This window comes from Anser anser (genome assembly GCF_964211835.1).
Source record: "Anser anser genome assembly, chromosome: 3".
NCBI classification, from domain to species: domain Eukaryota; kingdom Metazoa; phylum Chordata; class Aves; order Anseriformes; family Anatidae; genus Anser; species Anser anser.
Window position 1 is genome coordinate 61,935,190 of NC_139722.1, and position 14,199 is coordinate 61,949,388.

The following is a 14,199-nucleotide window of genomic DNA, read 5'->3' on the forward strand; positions in this document are numbered from 1 at the left end:
ATCTTTTTATAGAAATGCATTTGGGGCCTTGTCCAAACCTCATGAAAGTCAATGGAGATAATTGCATTGGCTTTCATGAATCAATTTGACATTAACCAGACCAATAAAACATATAAAGGAGAGGATTTGGGTAGAACAAAACTGCAAAATTGTACATTGAGTTCCAGTGGAGTAAATTGTTTTAGAGAGGCACCCTATTACTGCTAGAGGAACCATGAGCTGAGCAACAAAAGATAATAATAGGTATAGAAAATATCTTATCTGTGTTCTCAGGCAGTGAGAAAATGTCAATGGATGTTATCTGTGAAAACACAAGATTGAGTAAAAAAAAAAAAAAAGAGTAGAACGTAGCAAAGAGGAGGCGAATAACTGTGGCTGCCCCTTTGAGTCAGAGAAGGGTGGGAGAGGAGCACTGGAACCAGCCCGTCCTGAGCAGTTATTTGACCCAAGGGAAGGCATCAAGTGAGGCCTCCTAAGGCCCGAGAAACTCGTTTGGATCCGTTGACTCCTGGTTGCAGGGGCCCTTGGGGGTAGTTTTAGTCAGGGGAAATAACCTTGTGTCGTGCTGCTTGGTAAAGTTTGCATTTCAGATAATAAACTGTGCCTGAGGGAAGGGCCGTAAAGAGGCTTGGGTGTGGTGCCGGATTTTTTCCCTGGCTCGTGAGGGAGCCTGCCAGTTTACAAAAATATAGGAGCTTAGCTTTTGTACTGTGTGCTTGTACAAGACTTCCTTCACCTTGGAATAAAGACATGACACTTTCCAGTATTTTAAAGCAGACTTGACACATCATCTTTGAGTGCATATCATGAAAAATGATCACTTCTCAAACAGAAGAGGAAAAAGAGATTGTTTGTGATCCATTGATTTGAAGTTTTTTTAAAATAACTTATGTTGAAAGGTAACTAACTATTCCTCAGCCACAAAGAATGCTTGTCTTGGGTTATAAACACTTTGCAAAAAGGATCATTTTTATTTTTTTCTGTATTTGTACCCTGCTGAGTACAACGTGGTCCTTTTCCAAGTCTGGCCCACAAAAGTAATAGTGATATAACAGTGGTATTTCAAATGCAGATATCAACACATACAAATTTATGATCAAGTACCAATAGATTGTATTGAGAATCCTGTTCTGATCTTAGAGTAGTTTTTCATTTGTATGAGATACATGAATTATGTAAGTCCCTGAAATATATTAACGTTGTTCAAATGAGAATCGTTTAAGGAATTTACAGACACCTTTAATGTGCTTGCACATTAAATTTGCAGGATTCCATTTGATAACCTGGATGCAAGAAACATGCTTTAAAAATAAATAAATAAATAAATAAATCCTGTTTAGGTATAGGCCCAGATAAATTGATTTTCCTGTCTTCTACGTCATGCATTCATTTTAAGAAGTATCCAAAGCTACATGTGAAATGGTAGAAAACCATATTGCTCACCAAAGGAAGTTAAAGAAGCCTTAATTAGTCACACTGATTATGGTCTATTCCAAATTACAAAATCAGGTCTTGGAGTCTTTTGGGGATAACCAGGGACATAAACAAATGAAAATGGAAGGCAAAATAATTGCCACAAAAGAGGTGTATATATCAAGAAAGGAAAATAAAAATTGAGGAAAGTCAAAATGGTTGCATATATTTCCTTCAGAAAAGGCAAAATATGTAAAACTAGGCGTATGTAAGTTTTACCCAAACAAATTGCTAGTCTTTCTGCTATCCTGTCTCTCTGACTGTTAGCTAAAGCTGCCATTTGTAGCACTTTATAAAAGTAGCAGGAGGTAAAACACAGACAGAGTTTTAATACAGTTTAAAATTGATCTCTTAGCATCAGCAAGGTTGAGGAGAAAGTTACACTATTTTAGCTGGTGAATGGATGAAAGTGTCGCTTCGATGTAACAAGTTTTATTCCTATGAGAATGCTCAAACAAACAATCTGTTCAAGGTATAAGCAAATGTGATTATTTATAGTGCAAGCCTGATACAGACCTAACACGCTTAACTGTGTGAATAGTACTCTGTGAGGTTATGTGAAAAAAATGCTGTTTGCAAGCACTGACACATGGCGTACAGCATTTGCTGAGAATGATAATGCAACATCGTCTCCAGATCCTCACAGGATGTGTATTCTTATTATTTCAGGGTGTCTTCCAAATCTATTTGATGTTATTGTAAGACTCACATAAAATTCAATGGTTTTTGGTCCTTAGCTTGTCATGTAAAATACTGGCTCAATACCGAGTTTATATTCGAAGTGAAATAAAACCTTCCTATTCCCACACCCTGAATAAGCACTTTCACCCTGTTGAAGATCCTTCCAAAAATAACAGGAAGCAGGCAGGTAATAGGTACTATCTGGACTAACATTATAATTGCAGCCCCAGGGAAGGAGGGAATAATGGATTCTTCTATATTCATGTTCCCCACGACAAAATCTTCAAGGAAAAGGGACATTTGTAGTAACAGAGATTCCAAATCTTTGAATAATGACCTTTGGAAAGCCAGCCAATTAAACACTACTGAAAAATCAATAATTTCTACCAGTTCTCTGCAGTCCATATGTAACCTGTGTTTGTTTACTCTTTATGCTATTCCCCTTCTTGACTTTAGAAGAGGGATAAATGTCTAATAAAAAAGTGCAGAGGGATTTGTATAACCACAGCTCAGCAGATGTGCAGAGTACATATTTCAAACCGTAGAACACTATTGTCAGTGTGTGCAAGTATTAGCTTCAAATTACTCTTCATTAGGCTTTCTGCTGGTACGAGTTGGATGTCCTCAGCTGGAAGAAGGCTCATGCTGTGCCAGGGCAGTGCAGGTTAGCGGTGCGGCAGGCTGGAGTGCAGTGCTCCTGCTGGGGAATGCACTGTGTGGGCTGGAGAACTGGGATCCGGCCTCTGTGAACACACACATCTACAGGTACATTCCTAGATGATGAACAAATAGCTCTTCTGTCAATGGTGTTTGCTCCTTCAGCTCATGATTTCCTGTTTCTTGGTGACCTTGGCTTCACCCTTAGCAACTGTGGTGAACCCCAGCTCCATGTTACCTGTGTACAGCAGTTCAGCAGCTTCTCGTGAACTAAACTTAGCACGGAAAACCAGGAAGTGAAGCCAGCACAGAGCTTTTCAAGTGGTGAGGTGGTTGGAGGTAGAACGAAAACGGTGGTGACTCACTAGCATGGGAGTCAAAGGAGATTGGGGGAAGAAGCTAGGGTCAGACACTGGTCTTAGTGGGTCTGGGAGTGATCTACAGGCAGCTGTGTAAGACCACAGGCTTAACCATGCAATCATGACTTATGGCGTTCCCTTCTGATAAGGAATTACAGCTAAGCCACCATCAATCAAAAAAATTAGCTATACGTAAGAAACATTTCTTTAGCTGCTTGATTCATGGACGTGAGAATTCACATAACAGTATTTCTCAAAGAGTTTCCCCATTCATTAATGTAAATTTGTTCTACTCAACACTGAATGGTTGGTTATGCAATTTGAGTGTGACGATTCTTGGGGGATTTGTACAGCATCAACAATAAGGTCTCTATGCTCATCAAATCTATGGCCTGCAGATGATCAGAGAATATATTTCAACCCTCACCTCACATTATCTTGCTAAACTTGTCCGGGCTGAGGAAACTTGTTTTTACTGTTCCCTGTGGGCCTCCCACTGAGAAACAAAAATGAGATGATTTCACTATTTCCATCTCTGCTCTCACAACCCACCTGATTCTGAAAAATCAAAAGCTCTCCCCTGAAAAAATCCTAAAAGGAAACAGTGATCTGCATAAAAGCGAGAGAACATTTACAAAACAATTAATTAAATCTCTGATCTGTGTACGAAAGACAAAAAGTAATCTATCAAGAATAATATATAAAACTAATATATAACTGGAAATAATTCATTTATTTGTGTTTCATCCACCAGCTGGTGAAGACCGTGAGATTTTCCTGGTAACATCAGTGAGAGCTAGAAGACAATATTTTATGTTCATGTTACGTTTTATGACCCACATGTAAGTTCCTGTTGATTTTCTACTCATCTCTTCCATTCTGTACTAATAGAACTATATTTAAACTTGAGGCAGCTATCATCCTCAAGTTAGTTAAACTCACCTGTACATGTTTTCTCTGCAAGTTTATTATTCTTTTCTGTCTTGTCCGGGAATACTGACCATTTTACAGATTATCAATCAGGAAGAGACTGCTGTTATCACATAATCTGACCTCCTACATTAACTATCTGAATGAGTTCTTCCATGAATTGGTGCATGACTTTTAGACTGTATTATTTTATCATAATCTCTTGAGTAAATGCTTCAAAATCAGAGAAAAAAGGTTAAGGCCTGCATCAAAAAATCCCTGGCAACTTTGTTCTACCTCCATTTTCGAGGCAGGTCTTACAGGCTACAACTAAGAAAATCAGATTGGAGGCTGCCCTGAAGACCACAAACATAATGTGGCTTCAATCCAGGTCGGAAAATCCCAGACAGATCCATTTTATCCAAACGTCCTAAAGGGAAACGTTCATATAACGTGCTGTCCAATTAGTAATACCCACACATTTTCCAGGGTAGTGCTAATTGTCTAGGGTCAAAACCATGCTAGGAAGTGTGACAAAACTGTAAAACTATCAGCAGCTCCAGAAGGGTGCATGAGTATGAGCCTGAACCTTGTTTTATTTACAAGGATAAAAAAGCTCAGTGACCTTTATCTAAGCTTGCAGCATTCTTCTCTTAGGTTTCTCCATCTGCAGTGTACTTCTTTGTCATTTATGAAATTCTCTGTGTCATGATCCCTTCACTCCTCCCTTCTATTTGTCTTGACTTTTATGTGTCTAAAAACCTTATCTGCTACACCCTATCACAGTTTGGGGGCCTCAGGGTCTCCGAGATGAGTGCTCTTGCAGTTTCAACCTGCATCCCAGTTCTTGCATATTTTGTTTCCTGTTTGTTCCCCCAGATAAAAATGTGATGTAATACCTATCCTCTACAACAGGCTAAAGGCTAGCTGAAAGCAGTGGGATGGAGCAGTTGCCTTAGCTATGGAATCCTGACCGTAGTTGCTGAGAAAATGGGCAGGAGGTAGCCATCTTGATTGACGGTACATTGGTTTTATCCAAATGAAAACAATGTGTGAGGGAAAAGTTACAGCTTTGATGTATACAATGATAAGATCTTGTTGAATGTAATAAAAAAACAAGACGGCATAGAAATCTTTAAAAAACTGATAATTGAAAAATCTGAGGACTTACAGAAAGATGAATGTAAAGGAAACAAACTAATCATAACTCTATACAGTTGTCTTCTGAGACTGTCTTAAAATCAACCACAATTGTAGACTGTGAGAGGAGAAGTCAGGATTTATTACATAGACGATCTTTCAATATGAATTTGAGTACACTGTTAATCTTTACAGCGTTGAATTTTCTCCACAGGTTCAGGTTCCCATTCATTCTGGGGGCCAGTGAAGTAGTTGAAATTTCTGTTTAGTCATCATATACCCTATTGGTTTCTGTCAGTATTTCTCATGGTTTGTTATTCTTTTTGGCCGTACCTATCTTTCGGAAAGCATCATATACTCTAGTGAAAACAAATGACGTGAGAAAGCCCAACCCTCCAAGCTGAGGTGCTTGAACATTGAGAGGCAGCTACTGATACCATCCTAGTTTTATGTCTGTTTGTGGAGGAAAGAGGGAGTTCCTGACTGTTCTTGTCCAATCTTAATTCTGTCATGATAGTGGTGAGTTTTCTTTTCAGATAGTCAGGAGATGTTACTTCCTTCTTCACTCAATATGTCTGAAGGCAGGGAATGAGATCTTAGGAAAGTAGATGTTCACAGCCCTTGAATCAAGGGCAGTTCGAATAAAAAAAGACCTTCTATGGATACAGCTTCTATTGGGATCCCAAGGTAGGATGGGAATGTGGTACAGAGACTGGAGCCATAGTTTCTGGGAAAGAGCTAAGGAATAGGAGTTGTGGCAAGTGAGGACATAACTAGGGCCCCAAATTACCTTAATGGAGGTAGTTGACTTCAATGCTTAAAATTTGTTCATTTTTGCTAGCTAGTTACTAACTTCTCTAAAGCTAGTTAATTTTATTTTCAAGGTCCTACACTGGACCTCTGGAACTCATACAGTCACACATGATTCACATTATTTCTGAGACTACTTCAAACACAGATGCAGGTGGCATCACAACAGTGTTGGATATCACCCTCTGCAAGATGTGCCTTTCTCAAAACCACAGACTGCCTCTGTGGTTGTTGTTTTAGAAGAAGCCCTTCAGCTGGTGTTATCACATGATGACACAAAGTGTGGGAAATGAGACAGTCAACAGGTGCTAAGAGACCTTGAAGACTAGGAGAAAAAAAAAAAAAAAAGAAAGAAACACTAAAGTTAGGCCAAGAGGATACAAAAGCACCAAAGGTTTTGACAATTGTTTCTGAGATAAAAAGAACCCAAACCAAGAGAATTATAGGTCATTCTAGCTAGACCAGAGGAAACACTGTGCGAGAACATTATATTTATAGCCCTTATCTTCACGTGATTGTACAATTTCCCTACTCTATTTACCTACTCTATTTCCCTACTCCAGACTTTATGGAACAAAGTAGGAAAAGCTTTATTTACTGCTGTTTATTTGGAAGACTGTGCTTACAACAGTAAGACCATGCAACACTTTGTTGTTGTTTTAGCTTTTTCACTTTTTCAGTGAAAACTTAGTTTCAGGACAACTAGAAGGTTGTCTGTGGCAAACTCACTCCTAGAATTAATGAATAGTTGGGGAAAATACTCTGATTCAGATGCCCTAATTTTTTGAGTTTATTTTTAGCTTGGTTTCCTAATGTAATGAGGATTTGATTGTGCTATCTGTCCAGAGGTCTTTCTGTCCCTTTTTTTGTATGCCTCCTGCCCAATATCTTCTGATTTCACTGACCAGTTTCTACAAACTTCTAAGTGTGATAAGTATCTTAATGATAATTATGATTTTAAGTGTTTCATGGAATTCAGCTTCTAGGTGGAATAGCATCCCACATAAATACTGCAATAGAGCACAGGGGAGGAGAACTTGGCAGATACAAAAAATATTTGCCTCATTGGCCAATGTACCCACTCATAGTGGCTGGCCACTAAGCACAGAAATGCCTCCAAGTCAACCACAGTATCAACATCTCCTTCCCTCTTGAGGTACTGAGGGAATTATTGTAGAGGAGGGACTATTGTGGTGGAAAGGGTTAAGGAATAAAGGATTCAAATCTGTAAAAAGACAGTAATTCCTCTGCTGATAGAACCACCTATTAATTACGCATACAAAAACTCTTTGCAATCACCAGAAATATTCAGTATGCAGTAGGCTTTTCAATAAGCATATTCATGAAGAAGTACCCCAAATGCATCTTTAAATGCAATTAAATATGTGTACAAAATAGCTGAGGCATATTTTTATATGTTTATGCACCAATTCTAAACATTCAAATGCTTACTTGAATATACAAATACAATGTACAATTGCAGCTGTTGTAATATAGGCACCCAGAAAATTTGATTATTATTTCAGTTTGATTAACACTATCAATTTTATCCAAAGACTAGTGACAAAAATCTCAAGTCAAATTAAAACAGTAACTATCCCAAAGTATTTTAGTATGCTATATATACATTTATTTATTTGCCAAAGCAACACTTTTAAAACTGCTAGAAGACCAAAACTGAATAAAATTAATTGAAAGAATATATGTTTCAAACCAAAGGCTGATAATGAAAGGTATCTTCTGAAACAAAGGCTGAAAAAAACTTCCAGTCCAAGACACTGTTTTTTTATTGCTATCACCAGTGGGGCACATGGCCACCGTGGCTTCTCTGCCAGCTCTTCTTTTTATGAGTCAGCAGGGGATCAAAAGTCTGTCAAACAACAGAAAGGAGATAACACATTTGTAGACCACACTACTTCACACATGCCTCCACAGCTTTATTCGAGTATGCCAGAAGAGGAGAATCAAAATGACTGCTTCGTCAAATCCAGCCACGTGCCACTCAGTGCAAGCCTTGGTGAGTTGGACAAAAAGGCAAAACTGTCTGCTAATGAGATTAGCATTAACAAGGGCAGTAGGCAGTCAGCTTGGACACTGCTGCAGATTAGCCTGTGATCCCAGCTGCTCTGCCCAGCAGAGATGTATTGGTGCCCCAGGAGCTGTTCCCCAAGATGTTCTTATTCCACCTACAGCAAACCCTTGGATTTCACTCCAAGAACGCCAGGAGGGAGAAGTGTGGGGGCTACTACTGGCAAAACTGCATTACAGATTTAATCTTACTGATTTTAATTTGAACCTGCATAAAGAATCCATCCCTGTATATAAAAAAAAAAAAGTGTATTTTACTGGTGAAGAATATTTCTGCCTGGATCAACAAACTGCTCTAAAATGAAGTAATTACCTCTAAATTAATACACAATGGATGACTTTAAGATTATGTACACCAACTTTACACATGCATTTGTTTTTATTTTGATTTCTAAAGAAATAAATGTAGGGAAACATTAGTACTTTTATTACATATGTTCACATCTTTCTGATGTGACTGCAGGTATAAGAAATAACTTTTATAGATCATAATTATTAGCTACAGTTCTGCACTAATTGTTAAAATAATGAAAAATTCCTAAGATAAGTATGTCACATACAATAGAGAAAAGAAGATTAAATAACAAGCCAAATGGAAAATCACCTTTAAAATCAGCAGCACAAATCTTCCCCAGAGACTGAGTACAGTCAAAATAAAAAATTCTACTGAATAATTAACAGGTGTTATTGAAATTGGGGTGGAGTGGTTTTAGGCTAGTATCCTGAAGGAAGTAGTAGAGTACCACACTAAATCATGCATTACAGGAAAATGAAATCCTACCCACCTAGCTGCTGTTGAACCTCTAAGAACTGTTATTGCACAGGTGCTTAACAAGACAGGAGTTAAGAAGGAAGTCTGGAGCTCAACTGCATCCCTCTGCTTTGAGAGTTTTAAGCACTGCTCCAGCAGACAGCTAAATCATCCTGGCAATATGACAGGCAGTAATGTCGATGAACAATATTGCTGCTAGCTCTAAGCAATTAGAATCCAGCTCCAAAACTCAGTGAAGTCAAACATGAATGGGTTTTCAGTGGGCTTTGGATTAGGTCCCAGTTGCACAAAAGCTGCACTAAGGGCCTTGGAAGAGAAGAAGCCCATGAAACCCATCTTGTGGCAGTCCACAATCTTGGGTACCTACAAATAGATTTCTCTCTCAAATAAATGGAACCCAAAGGTGAGTTCAGCTCTCTTTGTTTTGACTATTCAAAGCATGTAAGAGTTGAACTGAAAGGGGTACAGAAGGTAGTGTTGCATGATGAGCTAGTCTTGCAGTCTGAACCAAATGTCCTAATAGTATGAACTGCTGTAGATTAAATACTAAGTAATATCCTGAATAACTGAAAATAAAAAAGAAACAACAAAAGGTATTATTTAAGAAAAATACCTGCTTGACATATGAAAACTCTGACCACATTATGAGTCATTGCAAATGACTTCTGATGATTCATTGCCATTTTTTAAAAGCTCTGATAACAATCTCTAGTTGTTTCCAAAAACGTTTTTTCAAACAAATGGCTTGGACAGCTTTTCATGTCACAAGCCTGCATCTTCTTTGTAAGCCCCAAAACTAGCATATTAGGGTTGTATTAGGTTAAGATTGCTTACATTTCTTGTTCCTCATCTCTTGGAAGGCCATTTCTAGCGTGGTACATTTAGAACTTGACTGCTCCAACTCTGACTATAAATTACTTTTACTTCTGGTGGTTATAGTCATTTCCTAGGAACTGGGAATAAGGCTCATGGTTGGAGACCACTGGAATGCCATCTGATTCTATCTTTTGGTTGCTAACATGGCCTCTGTTCGAGCCAGTGACTCATACCTTATTTATGCAGGAATGTTTAATCACTTGCTTACACCAGTATCATTGCACAGATAAAAATAGAACCATGGACGTTCTGTCAGGTATGAGAACGTTTCTTCCAGTCAAGCATGAATCCCTTTCCAAATGACATAACATAAACTGAAAAAAAAAAAAAAAGTTTTTCCATATCAGAAAAAGACAGTTGTGGGTTGTTTGAGTCTAACTAAATCAAAGTAAGTTGGCAAATTCAGCAAAGTCCATTTAGACAGGGTTTAGCAGTGAAAGACTCAGCTCTTATATTACTAGTCCTTCTGACAGTCCTCACAGCATTCTGTCCTAAACCTTTTCTTTCCTCTCTTGATTGGAATTTAGGCACGGTATAGAGTGTCCCAGCAGTCCCACAGGACCCAGACAAATTGTGCAGGCAACAGGTTTGAAAATTGCCATTATACAATTTTGGAATAGCTTTGAATAATTTTGGAAAGTCATTCAAGTTAAATCTGCTTTGCAGATAAATTATTTGAATAAAATAAATGACACACTTCCTAGTTGAGACCGCAGGAAGAATTTCTCCAGTCTATTCATTCCATTGCACCTTATTACACAGAAGAAATATGAAAATTTGGGATGGGAAACATCAATAGTCAGATAATTCTTCCAGTAATTCTGCTCCAAATTTTCGTTCTACTCCAAGGCATACATCAGTGATTGCAACCACATGAAATAAAAGCTGGTCTTGGGTTATTCATTGAGCACTGCATTGAGACATCGTTTCTCACCATATGAGAGATGGTCCATCCTAGTCCATCTCCTAGTCCATTTCAGAGAGGCTAACTGAACACTCTCAGCTTCATTTGAGCTAATCCACTCAACTTCTTAAAGGAGTGCTTACATATTGGTTACCAAGTCTCACCTGGGAATCTCAGCTGGGTGTCAATTTTTCCTAAATCGTCTGTTGGAAAAATAGGGCAGAAATATGAACAGGTCATAGGAATGCAAGTCTAGACTGTAGACTGTAAGAATATTCATATTGGATCAGACCTAAGACTGATCTAGTTCAGTATTGGACCTGTGTGTCAGCCACCAACAAAAATGATAAGGGGAGAACATAAGGAACAAGGCCAAGTACTGAGTGATGCTGGTGTTTATCAGCAATCAGCAGTTTTGGTGAAAGCTGAAACCTCCTGAGGGACACATTCTATATGGATTTATCTGATCTCTTTTAAGTCATCTATACTTTGGACATCTTGGTATCCTATGACACTTGGGCATCACCTGGAAAAAATATGCTCCTTCACTTAAACCCATTGCCTGATAATTCTACAGATAATTTTACAGAGTGGCTCTAGTCCTTGTGTTGTAAGAAACAGAAATAAAAGTCAAGAAGAGCTTTTACAAAGTGTAAAACCAGTGTGTTGTGTCATATTTAATGTATTAGACATTAATATTTACTTGTAAATCAATATAATTGTGCAAGTCCTTTCTGAATTTGCCATTTGCTTTTAATGCGCGTGGACCTGGCAGTTTATTCCATTTCAGTTACAGTATGGAGATCAACGCTTTTCTGATTCCTATGGGGACATCTGTTCATTAGCACGCAGGGTGGCCAATATCGCTTTAGGTAAAGATCAGCTAGTTCCTCTGTTCTACACACTTGGGAAGAATAGCACTGCTTATAAAATGTAACAAATGTTTCCTGGACTCTAGCCAATATATTTTTGATCCCTTCTTGATCTTCATTTTCACTAATCCTTTTCTTTTTGTATTCTTGCTTTTTGTTGACATGCCAAAATTCTGTCAGTCTTGTTTCCTCTTTCAAAAAACGTATTTTTGTTAAGTTGAATTAAGCATTCTACCCTGTTGCCGAGAGCAAATTAAGTTCCCCCCACACTGAAATCAAATTTCGTAAAGTGTCCGGACAATTAGCTCTAATATGTGGTTGCTGTAACTCTTAATTTTCCCCTTTCAAGGGTTTTCTTTTCCTCTGTCTTTGTCTCTGAACAGAAGACGTGAGATTCCTTCTCTTCCCTCTGGTTGTGGCCTTTTAGTTCCCCAGCATCCAGCAAACATCCACTGATACTTAGCCAAACCTCACTTTTAATCTATAACCCAAAGGTATTTGAAGTAACAAATTGTTCATTCTTCAAGCAGAAAGCTGAGCTTGTGGACCAGCCTGCTGGAACTGGAACAAAACTTGAAGAACAGACTTCTGAAGAGCTTTCCCAAGCACCACGTTTAAGCACATCATATGCACACCGAGAGATTTCCCATGACAACTGAAAACTGGCACAGTTCACCCACATAACTCAACAACAGAAGTCTTTCACGTCTTTGCATTTGTTGTCAGGTTTGATTCCAACAGGCTCAAGGAGAAAAAAATATGAGTACATAATTATTCCAAGCTGATGGGGAAAGGCCCCATTTGAGAAAGACCATGACAAAGTCCTGCTTGGTGTTGTATGGTAGAACGGCTCAGTTCTGGCTTAGCCTTCTAGCAACCCTTTGGCATTCTCACATCTACTGCTGTAGGCTTTCCTCTCCAGGCTACCTTCAGCAAAGAGGTTCGCCTTATCCCCTTCCCCAACCTGTTGTATTGATGTACATACAAGATGCATAAGACAAGGAATAAGACTTCTCTCTGATAGCCATTCCAAGCACTCTGATGAGGAAGGATGTAATCAAAGCCAAGGAAGCAGTTGTTTCAGTTCCAATAAAATGTCATCTTATATCAAAAAAAAAAAAAATCCTGGACAGTTTCCCAATGTCAACTAGATTACGATCAACTAATTTGTTCATAAGGAATTTGACAGTTTGAACATTACTCAGTCAGCCACTGTCCCTCTCTTTCCTTTACATCCCCATTTATTTTGGCAGACTTAATAGTGCACATGATAAAGCTGTGTTAGAGTAACAGCCATAGAGCTATTTTAAACATAGCACTGGAAGACAGAGAAAAGGTTCTTGGACTCCAGAGGATGTCTATATATATCTACAAATTGACCAGCCACACTGCAAATGCTCTAATGAAGCAACAACTTATTTTAACATGAAACCTGCAATTACATGAAATACTCTTTTGTTAAAAAATAAATAAAAATAAAAATACTTCTCTCTGCAGATGCATGCAGATGTGTTTTCCTGCCTCACATACTACCCATTGCCAATTGCCAATCCCTGTCTAGATATTACTCCTTTAAACCCAAAATGTGGGTAAGTTTTGTTGTTCCTTTTCTCTCCCTTTTCATTTCCAGTCACCCCTGCAACACTCCTTAGGCTACCTCTTCCCTAATTTTATTTTCTTTCAGCCCTTATAAGTGATTCAGAAGGAAGAGAGTCAGGTGTCTAGCCATCATTGACTTTCACCACAGACTAGGCACCAACTGCCCTTCAGTGTTTTGCAAATTCTTTTATGAATAGTAACATGTTAATAACTCTGTCTCTATTTTAAATTAATGTGGCCACAACTGTGTTCACTAATTCATAACCAGTCTGCTCCCTGGCTTTCCTGATACCCATCCATTGCAGTCAATTTTCTTGCTCCTTCAGGTGACTTAAAATAATCTGCGTGTGGCCGAGAGCAAGAAAACTCAGTATGTATCTCCAGAGAACAGGCAGAGGGATACTGGGGGAGGATGTGGTGACAGGTGAGAGGTAAAGCAACTTTTCCTTCAGATGCCCCACCACTGCCTGTGGAATGGGTGGGAAAGGGTTTGGAGCTGGGTCATTGGGCAGCCTGCGTCTGAACCTCCTCTGCCTTTTACTCTAGGCATCCTGGAGTACTTAGCGATTCACACCCCTGCACAGACTCATATCGCATGATCTCACCACAGCAGCCGCATGTGACCCACTCCCATCTTCATGCAGTACAATAATGAGGCTAGCCACCTTCCTCTGTTGCAATCAATGTCAGAACTGTACTGTCTATAATCGTAGTGCTCCTAAGAAAAGTCTGGGATATTTGAAGGCAAGTCTAATAACCATCAGTTCCCACAAAGCCTGAAGTTTCACAGTAACACTCTACGCCCAATTTCCTCCTCCTCCTCCTCTATTTCATGAGCCTCCCCCTACTCCTCTCTCTTCATCTTTTCATTTCCCATCTGGCAAACCTGATTCACACACTATTCTATCCCACAAGCTTCAGCTTCTTAATCCTCCTTGATCCTCACCACTGATAAGAGTGACTTCTTTGTTATTAATGTTATCAAAAGGATGAATTAAAATTAATGCAAGACTTGTAGTTCAGCTGCATTGTTGAAGTGAGAAGTCAAGCCAGTCAAAA

At 38.8% G+C, this 14,199-nt stretch overlaps 1 long non-coding RNA gene across 1 annotated transcript; it reads left to right on the top strand.

Moving 5' to 3' along the window:
- Positions 1-3,041: 3,041 nt before the first annotated feature.
- Positions 3,042-13,141, top strand: LOC310896732. The gene is made up of 3 exons (XR_014581786.1): positions 3,042-3,135; positions 3,925-4,012; positions 12,072-13,141. It is a non-coding gene; the product is annotated as an uncharacterized lncRNA (long non-coding RNA).
- The last annotated feature ends 1,058 nt before the right edge of the window (positions 13,142-14,199 follow it).